This window comes from Macaca mulatta, chromosome 8 (assembly GCF_049350105.2).
Source record: "Macaca mulatta isolate MMU2019108-1 chromosome 8, T2T-MMU8v2.0, whole genome shotgun sequence".
In the NCBI taxonomy this organism is placed as follows: Eukaryota; Metazoa; Chordata; class Mammalia; order Primates; family Cercopithecidae; genus Macaca; species Macaca mulatta.
In genome coordinates this window covers 25209376-25220167 of record NC_133413.1, presented here as the reverse complement: position 1 = coordinate 25220167, position 10792 = coordinate 25209376, and the positions used below count along the sequence as shown (strand labels likewise).

Below are 10792 nucleotides of genomic sequence, written 5' to 3'. Positions count from 1 at the left end.
AATAGATGGGTGAGGTGGGAAGGGTGTCAGCACCCTGCATCCTGCCTGGGACCCAGGCTCAGCTGGGTGGGCCTCAGCCCATGACTCTCCCATGAAAATATGTGACTGGGGAGAAGACATCTGCTCTGGGCATCTTACCTCTCCTTCCTCCCTGAACCCCAGGAAGCCCTGGGCAGGGGGCAGGGTTGGGAACCAGTCATAGTCCAAGCCCCCTTCCCTTCCCAGCTTAGCCTCCTCTTTGGTTTGAGAGCACTGCTGAGCAATTACCTTACTGTTAGGTAACTTTTCACCTATACCTGTCTCACCTCTCAAAACTCAGCAGCATCTCTCATGGCTCACCCTGTGGCTCAAGATGAAAAACAACCATTCTTGAATGAATGAATGAATGCATGCATCTATCCTGCTCACTCCACAAGTTCCTTAGGAGAAGCTGGGCCCTTAAGGGATGTTTCCCCAGTCTAACTGAAACTAGCAAAGCTTTTTCAAATGCTGCAGTAGAGTTGGATGTGTCTTTCTACTCTACTCTGAATCTTTACACCCTGGATTGGAATATCCCTGCAAAAGAGATTCAGAAACTATCCAGTGGTACAATACGTCTCCCTTCCTTTTTTTTTTTTTTATTTTAACATATTAGCATGGAAAATTGCAGCCAAATACAAAAGAAGAGTGAGCCTGCATATACTCACCACTCGGTTCCAACAAACTCAACCCGTGACTGATTAGGTATCCCTAGTACTTCATTCATTCATTACTGCTCCCCCCAAAAGAATTACTTTGAAGCAAACAAAACAGGTCATGTCATTTTATCCTTAAATCTACAGTGTGCATCTCCAAAAGATAGTAACTTTAGTTTTAAATCCTCCATGCCAGGATCTTTGAGACAAAGACTCGAAGCTGCTGAGCTCCTTTGAGATGATGGTCAGCCCTCTATACGACATCACTCCACAGGAACACCAAAATCTTGCTTCCCGCCTACCCATCCTACGGCTCCACTCCTTCCCCGATTTTCCAGTACCTTGCTCTCAGGGGCACTGGCTACTTAAGAGAGGTGTAAACTCTGAAGCCAGACTGATGTAGACAGAATCTGAGCTCCACCACTTCCTAGTTCTGTGACCTTGAGTAAGATGCTTCACCTCTCTGTGCTTCAGTGCCCTCATCTAAAAGCTAAGTTAATTAGTGCTTACTCATTGGGTTGCCATAGGATTAAAATACATTGAAATCATGTGAAGCAGTGGAACATCCAGACAACGGAATATTATCTGGTGCCAAAACTAAATGAGCTATCGAGCCACGAAAAGGGATGTAAGAAACTGAAATGCATATAATTAGGTGAAAGAAGCCAAACTAAAAAGGCTACATACTGTATATCCCAATTATATGACATTCCAGAAAAGGCAAAACTCTGAAGGCAAATGAAAAGATCAGTGGTTGTCAGGGGTTAAGAGGGAGGGAGGGATGAAGAGGTGAATCAGGGAGGATTTTTATAGCACTGAAACTACTCTGTGTGATACGACCATGGTGGTTACATGTTATGCATTTGTCCAATCCCATTGAACATGCGCACCTAGGGTGAACTCTAATGTAAACTATGGATTCTGGGTAATAATGATGTGTTGATATAGGTTCACTGATTGTAACAAATGCACCATTCTGGAGGGGACTGTTGATAGTTTGGGAGGCTATGCCTGTGCAGGAGTCAGGGGTGAATAGCAACCCTGTGCTTTCTGCTCAATTTTGCTGTGAACCTAAAACTGCTCTAAAAAATAAAGTATATTTAAAATATAATAACATGAGACACTTGGAACAGCACCTGGCACATAGGAAGTACCATGTAAGTGGTTTTTAAAATTATTATTCTTGCAGGCCAGGCGCGGTGGCTCACACCTGTAATCCCAGCACTTTGGGAGGCCGAGGCGGGTGGATCACAAGGTCAGGAGATCAACACCACCATCCTGGCTAACACGGTGAAACCCCATCTCTACTAAAAATACAAAAACTTAGCTGGGCGTGGTGGCAGCCGCCTGTAGTCCCAGCTACTCGGGAGGCTGAGGCAGGAGAATGGCGTGAACCTGGGAGGCGGAGCTTGCAGTGAGCTGAGATCACACCATGGCACTCCAGCCTGGGTGACAGAGCGAGATTCCGTCTCAAAAAAAAAAAAAATATTATTTTTTGCTTAATATATACACCATTTCCACCAATACCACTAAGTCTCTGAATTAAGTAACAAACAGTGATAACCCCTCACATATGCAGAGTATGGTGGGTATTTCTCAAAGCACATTCATGCACAGTGTCAGGGGCAGTCTGGTCATAATCTATGTATGCAGCAGCCCCAGGGGATTCAGAAGCAGGACAGGAGGAATGGAAAGATTTAGCTATAATAAGCCCTGTGTATGATGGGGGGAAATGAGAGCCAAACCAAAGGTCTAACGATAGGAGGTTGATTGAATAAGACATGGCGCATCTGTATGTTACTGTCATCATAATTAAGGCAAGAGAAAACTTAATGATATAAAAATTACTTTGGGAGGCCAAGGCAGGTGGATCACCTGAGGTCAGGAGTTCAAGACCAGCCTGGCCAACATGTGAAACCCCATCTCTACTAAAAATACAAAAATTAGCCAGGTGTAGTGACACATGCCTGTAATCCCAGCTACTCAGAGGGCTGAGGCAGGAGAATCGCTTTAACCCAGGAGACAGAGGTTGCAGTGAGCTGAGACTGTGCCAATGCACTCCTGCCTGGGCAACAGAGTGAGACTCCATCTCAAAAAAAAAAAAAATTGTTCCTACTGAGTTACATGAAAAAGGAAAGTTACAAAAAAGTAAGTAAAGTATGAATCTACTGAGTTTTTTTCCTTTTGGTATATTATGCTTGTTAAAAAGACCAGAAAGATATGTATCAGAATAATATTCATATTTATTATTTCTCAATGGAGCAGTAAGGAGTCATTTTTCCTTTCTTCTTTGTGTCTGAATTTTCTATGTAATAACACATAATAAATATGTATTATTACTTTTAAAACAAGGAAAGGTTATTGTTTAAAAATAGAACACATAATTGTATATGCAATGTGATTCAGTTACATAAAAGATATATAAAACAGGAAAATGTTCAATGGAGAAATGTGAGTGATGTTTTTCTTTATGTTTTTCAGGTTTTTACAAATGTGCTGCCCTGAGATCCATAAGTTGTTTTTATGAAGATGGTTCAGATAGGGAAACTGAGGCACGGTAGGTGGGCAGGAAGGCTTTCTGGCTCCAAACACACACCTCTGCCTGCCCTGCCCTGCAAGAACCTGAGCAGGTATGGTCGATCATCCCCAGAGATGCCCTGCCTCCAGATTCATTGCTGCCTGTGGCTTAAAGCTCAAGGCGGTGACCAGCACGTAACAACACAATCTGCCTCTGCAGACTGCCAGTCAGCTGCATCTCCTGGCTCCAGAGGCCAGCTGTTAGGGAGGAGCCCCAGAGACAGACGTGTCCTTAAGCGATAGCAGCCCACCCAGGCCAAACCTTTTGGGCCTCCCTGATCTACTTCCCTGACAAGGGTGTCTGGAACAAAATAAAACAGAAACAAAAACAGGTGAGTGAGGAAAGCAAGGGCAACAAGAGAATGAGAGAAAAATATTTCCTAGATAAAGCAGTTGGATTTGATGGGTGAGCCAGGAGGCCAGCAGCAGGGAGGGTGGGTGGTCCAATGGGCAGAACTATGGCTAGGAAGTCAAGAGTCACGAGTCCCTGTTTCACCCACGGACCATGACTGTAGGATCCAAGGCATGACCCTTTCCCAGAGCAGTGCCCCTTTAAGAGAGGGAAATGTGATCAAAAGGGTAAGAAGGGTCCCTTGCTCCTGGAGGGGGAACGGCTGGCCTGTCTGCCTGATAGCCACTGGAGGGAGGCCTTGGTTAGGCCTTCCCACTGACGCCCACTGGGACGCGATGGCAGGGCAGTTGGTGCTCTTGTCAACTTACTGCTTCCAGGTCTTCAGGTGAGGAAATAGCCCCTGTATCAGTGCCACAGAGCAAGGCTTCAGGCTGGACCAGCAGCCCCCATCCTGTCTCTGTGTATGAGAACAGAGCCAGGCTTGGACTTGGGTACAGTTGACTGTGAATACCTCGATGACCCATGACTGGCCCTTCTACAGACCCATACAGCACAGGACAGTTACAGACCTGTGTCCACTGACCTCGGAGCAAAATGGACTTTGGGGATCTTTGTTTTTCCTAGGTGGAATAGAACCAAAAAAGTATCCGTTGTTTATTGCCATGGAAATTTTACATACAACCCTGGCAGCTCTAAACATTTCCCAAGTTGGTTTCAAGGTAGTTTCTTACCCTTTGGACTCAGGAAATCTCTAGCAGTGATTTCGAGATGAGAATATAGAATGAGAGCAACACTGAAAATTTGGAGAGTAGGAAAGAATAATTTACTCCTATTCCCTATCTTCCTGATTTTGGTAGGTTGCTATTAAAATCCCACCAAACCCTGCCACTGGCTTCCGTTGGGCTTTGTAGATTGATTCAGATTTAAGGTGCGCCCCTCTGGGCCTAGCACTGGAGGTGGAGACAGCAGAAGAATAAAAATTGGTCTTGGAGTCCCCAAATTCAGAGGGAGTGACCAGAACTGGTAAGGTGACAGATTTTAAACCAAATTATGGGATACAGATCATGAATAGTATGCTTATTCCAAATTAGCAGCAACCCCCCAAAAAACAGGTAAACTGAATCCTAAAATGCACCCCGTTTGTTCACACTGGCCTAGGCTAATAATAAATGTTCCGCAGGAGTGGTCTTCAGTCTAAGAACACAGGAACCATGGGGTGGCCACCCCATACCATGCCTGGGCATTCTGGGAGTACGTTAATGTCAACCTATAGGCAATAGTACCTGGGCCTTTTAAAAATGTATCTGGCAGTATTTACATATGTCTTACACAGAGGATAATACAGAGAAGATATTTACTAGGACCCAAAATTAACTCCAGTGGCATCCAAGCTGCTTCTAGCAGGGTACAACTGCAGGCTGCAGATTAACCCAAGGATCCACCCCTAATTTGCAGAGTGTATTCTCTTAATTGACTTAAGGTTTCTTTTTCACATTTTCTACTCCCCCATTACTGGTGTCTGCAAATGTTCTTTCAATTCCAAGTCAGTGTTACTCAACTAACACTCATTGATAATTTATATTCTATGTTTTATATTTACATTTGTATTTTGCATATATTGTCGTTCCAGAGGTGTAGCAGCGGATATACTTCTTTTTATTTGTTTGTTTTTGTTTTTTGAGACAGGGTCTCATTCTGCCACCTACATTAGAGTGCAGTGGCGCAATCATGGCTCACTGCAACCTCCACCTCCCGAACTCAAGTGATTCTCCCACTTCAGCCTCCCAAGTAGCTGAGACTATATGTGCTTGCCACCATACCTAATTTTTTAAAAATCTGTTGTAGAGACAGAGTCTCACTCTGTTGCCCAGGCTGGTCTTGAACTCCTGGACTCAAGTGATCCTCCCGCCTCGTCCTCCCAAAGTTCTGGGATTATAGGCGTGAGCCACCTCGGCCGGCCAAGATACTTCTTTAAGTCTCAGCATGGTGCCTCAGCAAAGCTCAGTGGTCCTGTCATCAGCAAAAGAAGGGTAAACACCATTCTCAGGATCTACTGATTGTGCTCCACCTTTTAACCAACTGTTAAATGAAGTCTGGTGCAAACTTTCACAGGCATATTGGAAAGCAGATGGATCCATACCTAGTGATAGCCATGACTTGCCCCTGAGCCTGTGTCAATTAGATTTTTGGAATACATTGTTCAAACTCATGTTCATGGGCACAAAGTTTATAATCAAAACAGTCATTATTATAAAGAGTAATTTGTGTAGTCAGTGGTAATTTCAACAAAATAATATGTATAATAAACATTGTCTTCAAGAACAAAAATTACCCAAAAAGCACAAATACATTCGAGAAATATTTTGAGGCCGAAACCCACATGCTAACTCTTTTTGGGAGAAGAATAATGAGAAAAACTTTCTTTCCAGCTACACACCAGGTCCCATAGCTAAAATGTTTGCCTTGTTATAAAATTTAGAATGATAAGCGATATATATATAATGCATATGAAGTCGATATATTATATTATGTGCCCAAAAGATATATATATTTCTACGCATACATCTCTACTCAAGACAGAAATATATGACTGAATAATTCTTCAACAGAATGGAATTGAACACAAAGGTGATATCAATTAATATATGAATTTTTTCCACTTTATTAAGAATATTAGTGTTTGCTGCATGTATTAAAGTATATTTCCTTCACTGATACAGTGAATATTAGTAGATGTCTGGTATAGAGATTTTAAATTTCTTACTTTCAAATACTGTACATGAAAAAACTTTTATATCTCCAATAAAAATTAGGCTTGCAGACCAGGCAAGGTGGTTCATGCCTGTAATTCCAGAACTTTGGGAGGCCTGAGGTCACGGGTTCAAGACCAGCTTGCCCAATATGGTGAAACCCCATCTCTACTAAAAATACAAAAAATTGGCCGGGCATTGGTGCGCACCTGTAGTCCCAGGCACTCAGAAGGTTGAGGCAGGAGAATTGTTTGAACCCAGGAGGCAGAGGTTGCAGTGAGCCAAAATCACACCACTGCCCTCCAGCCTGGGTGGCGGAGGGAGATTCTGGCTTAACAAAAAACAAACAAACAAAAAAAAATTAGTCTTGCAGAGCCTGACCTAATATATCTTTGGCTTTAATAAGTAAAAAGATACATTTTAATTCAAACACCCAAGGGCCAGCCTAAGAGCAATCATGGCTTCTGCTTACAGTGAATTACTGCACTTTATTTTCATATAAAAGGATACATTTAAGTGCTTTAAATAGTTTAATCCCCTGGGTAGGTAAACAGTACTTACATTGGTTTCTTATGGCTATCCTAACAAATTAGCACATTGGGGGTTTAAAATAACAAACTGATTCTCTTACTGGAGTTCTGGAGGCCGGAAGTCTGAAATCAGTTTCACTGAACTGAAATCAACCACCCAGATGATCGCTTCCTGGGACTCCAGGGGAAGAGTGTTTCCTTTTTCTCCTAGTTCCCGGAGTCGCCTGGACTCCAGCCCCACCTGCCATCACTGCAACCTCTTACTTTCATTCTCACACCTCTTACTTCCTCCTTCACCTTCTTGCCTCCCTCTTACAAAGACCCTTGTGATTACTTTTAGAACCTACCCAAATAATCCAGGATAGTCCCCCATCTCAAGATTTTTAATTTAGTCACACCTGCAAGTCCTTATTGCCATATACACTAACAGCCACAGGTTCCAGGGATTAGCATGAGACCATATTTGGAGGGAGGCATTATTCAGCCTGCCCCAGTGCTCATCTGATCTGATTTGCAGTGTGCACTGACAAAGGCCTTCTTTTAGAGATAGCACAAAGATAAACTTCAGAGTGGGGAGCCCTGATCGTGAAGGTGCTAGATGGATGGTGAGGAAGCCAGAGTTCGAGTCCTGCTTTTCTATGGCTGTAGGGTGTAGTGGTTAAGAATACATGGACCCGTTTTGAAATCCCAGATCTGACTTATTAACTGAGTGACCTTGGGCAAGTTGCTTTCCTCATCTGCGGAGTAATAAAACCTCCCGGGTGGGGCTGTCCCTGAGATTATAAATGGGTTACTCTATGCAAAATACCTGGCACAGTAAGTGTTTTAAAAAATGACTGCCCTTCCCCACCCCACCTCTCAGGTATGAAGTCATGTTTGTCAGCTTTTTTTTTTTCCGAGACGGAGTCTCGCTCTGTCGCCCAGGCTGGAGTGCAGTGGCAGTGCCATCTCAGCTCACTCACTGCAAGCTCTGCCTCCCGGGTTCATGCCATTCTCCTGCCTCAGCCTCCCGAGTAGCTGGGACTACAGGTGTCCGCCACCACACTCGGCTAATTTTTTGTATTTTTAGTAGAGACAGGGTTTCACCGTGTTAGCCAGGATTTCACCCATACAAATTTATGCCTTTATAAGAGACAAGGTGCATGTAGCCCGCTCTCCTATTGTTTCTGTCCTAAGCTGGGAGGAGAACAGGGTTTTGAGTGTATAAAGCCCTAGGTCTACCAGATCGTTAGCTGGAGTGGAGAGTGAAAGTTCATGTAGAGAATGGCTTTGGGTATAAAGGGATCAAAGAGGGAAAAGAAGGTGAAAGAAAAGAGATAATATGGGATCATGGGACTTAGGAAGACAGGAAGGGTCATTTGAGTTCACCTCTATCACCTGGGTGTCATACTGTGTCGGGAGTTGGTTCCTGACAGTGGGTTCATGGTCTCACTGACTTCAAGAATGGAGCCACAGACCTTCATGGTGAGTGTTACAGCTTTTAAAGATGGCACAGACCCAAGAGTGAGCAGTAGCAAGGTTTATTGTGAAGAGCAAAAGAACAAAGCTTCCACAGCGTGGAAGGGGACCTGAGCGAGTTGCCACTGCTGGCTGGGGGCAGTGGCCAGCTTTTATTCTCTTATTTGTCCCCTCCCATGTTCCATTTCTGTCCTATCAGAATGCTCTTTTCTCAATCCTCCCCGTGAGTGGCTACTTTTAGAATCCCTCTGATTGGTGCATTTTACAATCCTCTTGCTAGCTACAGAGCACTGATTGCTGCGTTTTACAGAGGGCTGATTGGTGCATTTTACAATATTCTTGCTAGCTACAGAGCACTGATTGGTGCGTTTTACAATCATCTTGAAAGAAAAGTTCTCCAAGTCTGCACTTGACCCAGGAAATCCAGCTGGCTTCACCTCTCAATACCGGACTATATGGATGTCTGTTCCTCAAGTGATAGAGAATGTCTTCACCCATAGAATTTAGGTAAAGATTTTTATCATGAACAGACCTTTTTCAGTGGAAAAAAAAATCTTGAATTTCAATGTCCCTATCTGTGAAATGGACATTATGAAGCATATCCCATCTTGCTCCAATTATATACAAGTCGAGGTACTGTTTGTGAAGTGTTGTGGAAGTGGTTTTATGCTCTGCACATTTAAGCCGGCACCATAACTAATCATTGTTATGAGACACGGCAAGGAGGGGCAGTGACATTCACCCAACTTCAAAACACACTCATCCTGGATCAGCAGGCCTGTGTCAGCCTGGAAGAAACAGGCAACACAGCTAAGAACAGGACTTTGCAACAAAAGAATGCAAAAAAAACACTCTAGATCTCCTCTCTGTGTAGCCAATACAAATGCTTCCTTCTTCAGGACACACTGCGAGCTGTGTGCGCGTCTGCATCCAGCTGCCTCGAAGGAAAAACAGCCAGACAGATGAAGCCCATCCTCCAACCCCCAACCTCTCGGTGTCTTGTTTCAGTCACTCCTCCAAACCTGAACACTGTTTCCTGTTTCTAAGGAAAATGACTTAGAAATGGCTCATGGGAGCCTGCTCACTCCCAGGCTACCCCACAGCACCCTGGCAGTGAAAGGATCAGAATCAACCAATTTGCTTTTCCTTGAGTGCCCAAGAACCAAGGGAAATCCACACCAGGATGACGCCCTCAGGGCTTTGTCAGGCACAAAAGCGTCGAGAAGTCAGTGAGTAGCTTCCGCACTCACAGGGCTCCCAGGGCTCGCTCTTGGGTGTGGAGTCCTATTCTTAGCAACACAACGATTTTCTCCTATGGGTCAAATCTCGGTTTGGTTTTACTTTTTGGCTTTGCTCCAGTTACTTTCTGGGACAGTCTTAATCCCGGGGCCTCAGTTTCTCCACTTTCCCGTTAAGAGGGGTATGCTGACTTGATCACAGGGAAGTATGATTTGTATATGTACAATCCTCTAGGACAACCCCCTCATTTTGCAGACAGGGAAACTGAAATCCAGAGAAGGGCAGTGGCATGGCAGCGCTCACACAGGGGATGTGTGCGAAACTAAGTCTCTCACTCCAGCTCTGTAGCCATTAAATGCAAATCAAATCATCTCAGCACAGTCTGGCTTCTTCCCTCACTATTCTATGGGTCTTTGTCTTACCTCCTCAGCCAGCTCCTCAGCTCCCCTTGGGCAGAGGCCATGGCTTGGCCTTCTTTTATGTCCCCCCAAGTGCCCAGGCCCATGGTGGGATTCTGTGGTCACTTGCTGATTGCAAGGGCTGACTGATGGAATGAAGAACTGGTGGATTTGAGTTGGGAAGATGCCAGAGTGATCCAGACCTTGAAGCAGGTCCACATGGGCAGGTGTGGCTGGGGGTTCTGGCTAGCCGCTTACCAGCTGGGTGGCCTTGGACAAGTTTCTCAATTTCTCCAAGGCTCAATTTCCCCAACCATAAAATGGGCATGACAATACCCAATCCACGTGATTTGACGATTTAATAAGATACTGCATACCTGACATGCCTCATCAATATTAAATTGTTTCTGTTGTAGTTATTTCTGTAATGGGGGGATAGGCTTACTGGGCACCAAGATGGGGCAGGAAAAGAAACAATGAAAACATAATGGAAAGACATAGTAAAGCACAGGGACACCACCCCTGAGACTGGGGAGCACCGTGGGACTGCTGTAGGTCCTGGTGGTTCTGGAGGAGAAGGTGAGGCCGACTGAGGAGGAAGAAAGCAATGCAGAAAGCTTTAAGCTCCTTTACCTGTAATTAGTCTGCAAACTCCACCCTGGCACCAAGGTGAAATGGGCGGGGCCACTACTCCCATTTCCTCACACACCCTCCTGCCGCAGATTACCCCTTCAGGCAACTCCAAGGCAATAGTCAGTGTTTGCCTTCACCTGGCTTTGCTGCATACCTCTAGATTTGACTTGCAGACCACAGA

General features: G+C 44.6%; 1 long non-coding RNA gene across 1 annotated transcript; it reads left to right on the top strand.

Annotated features, from left to right (window-relative positions):
* The first annotated feature begins 3585 nt into the window (after window positions 1–3585).
* Window positions 3586–6313, top strand: LOC144330751 (uncharacterized). Its single transcript, XR_013397196.1, has 3 exons — window positions 3586–3988; window positions 4461–4626; window positions 5449–6313. It is a non-coding gene; the product is annotated as an uncharacterized LOC144330751 (long non-coding RNA).
* The last annotated feature ends 4479 nt before the right edge of the window (window positions 6314–10792 follow it).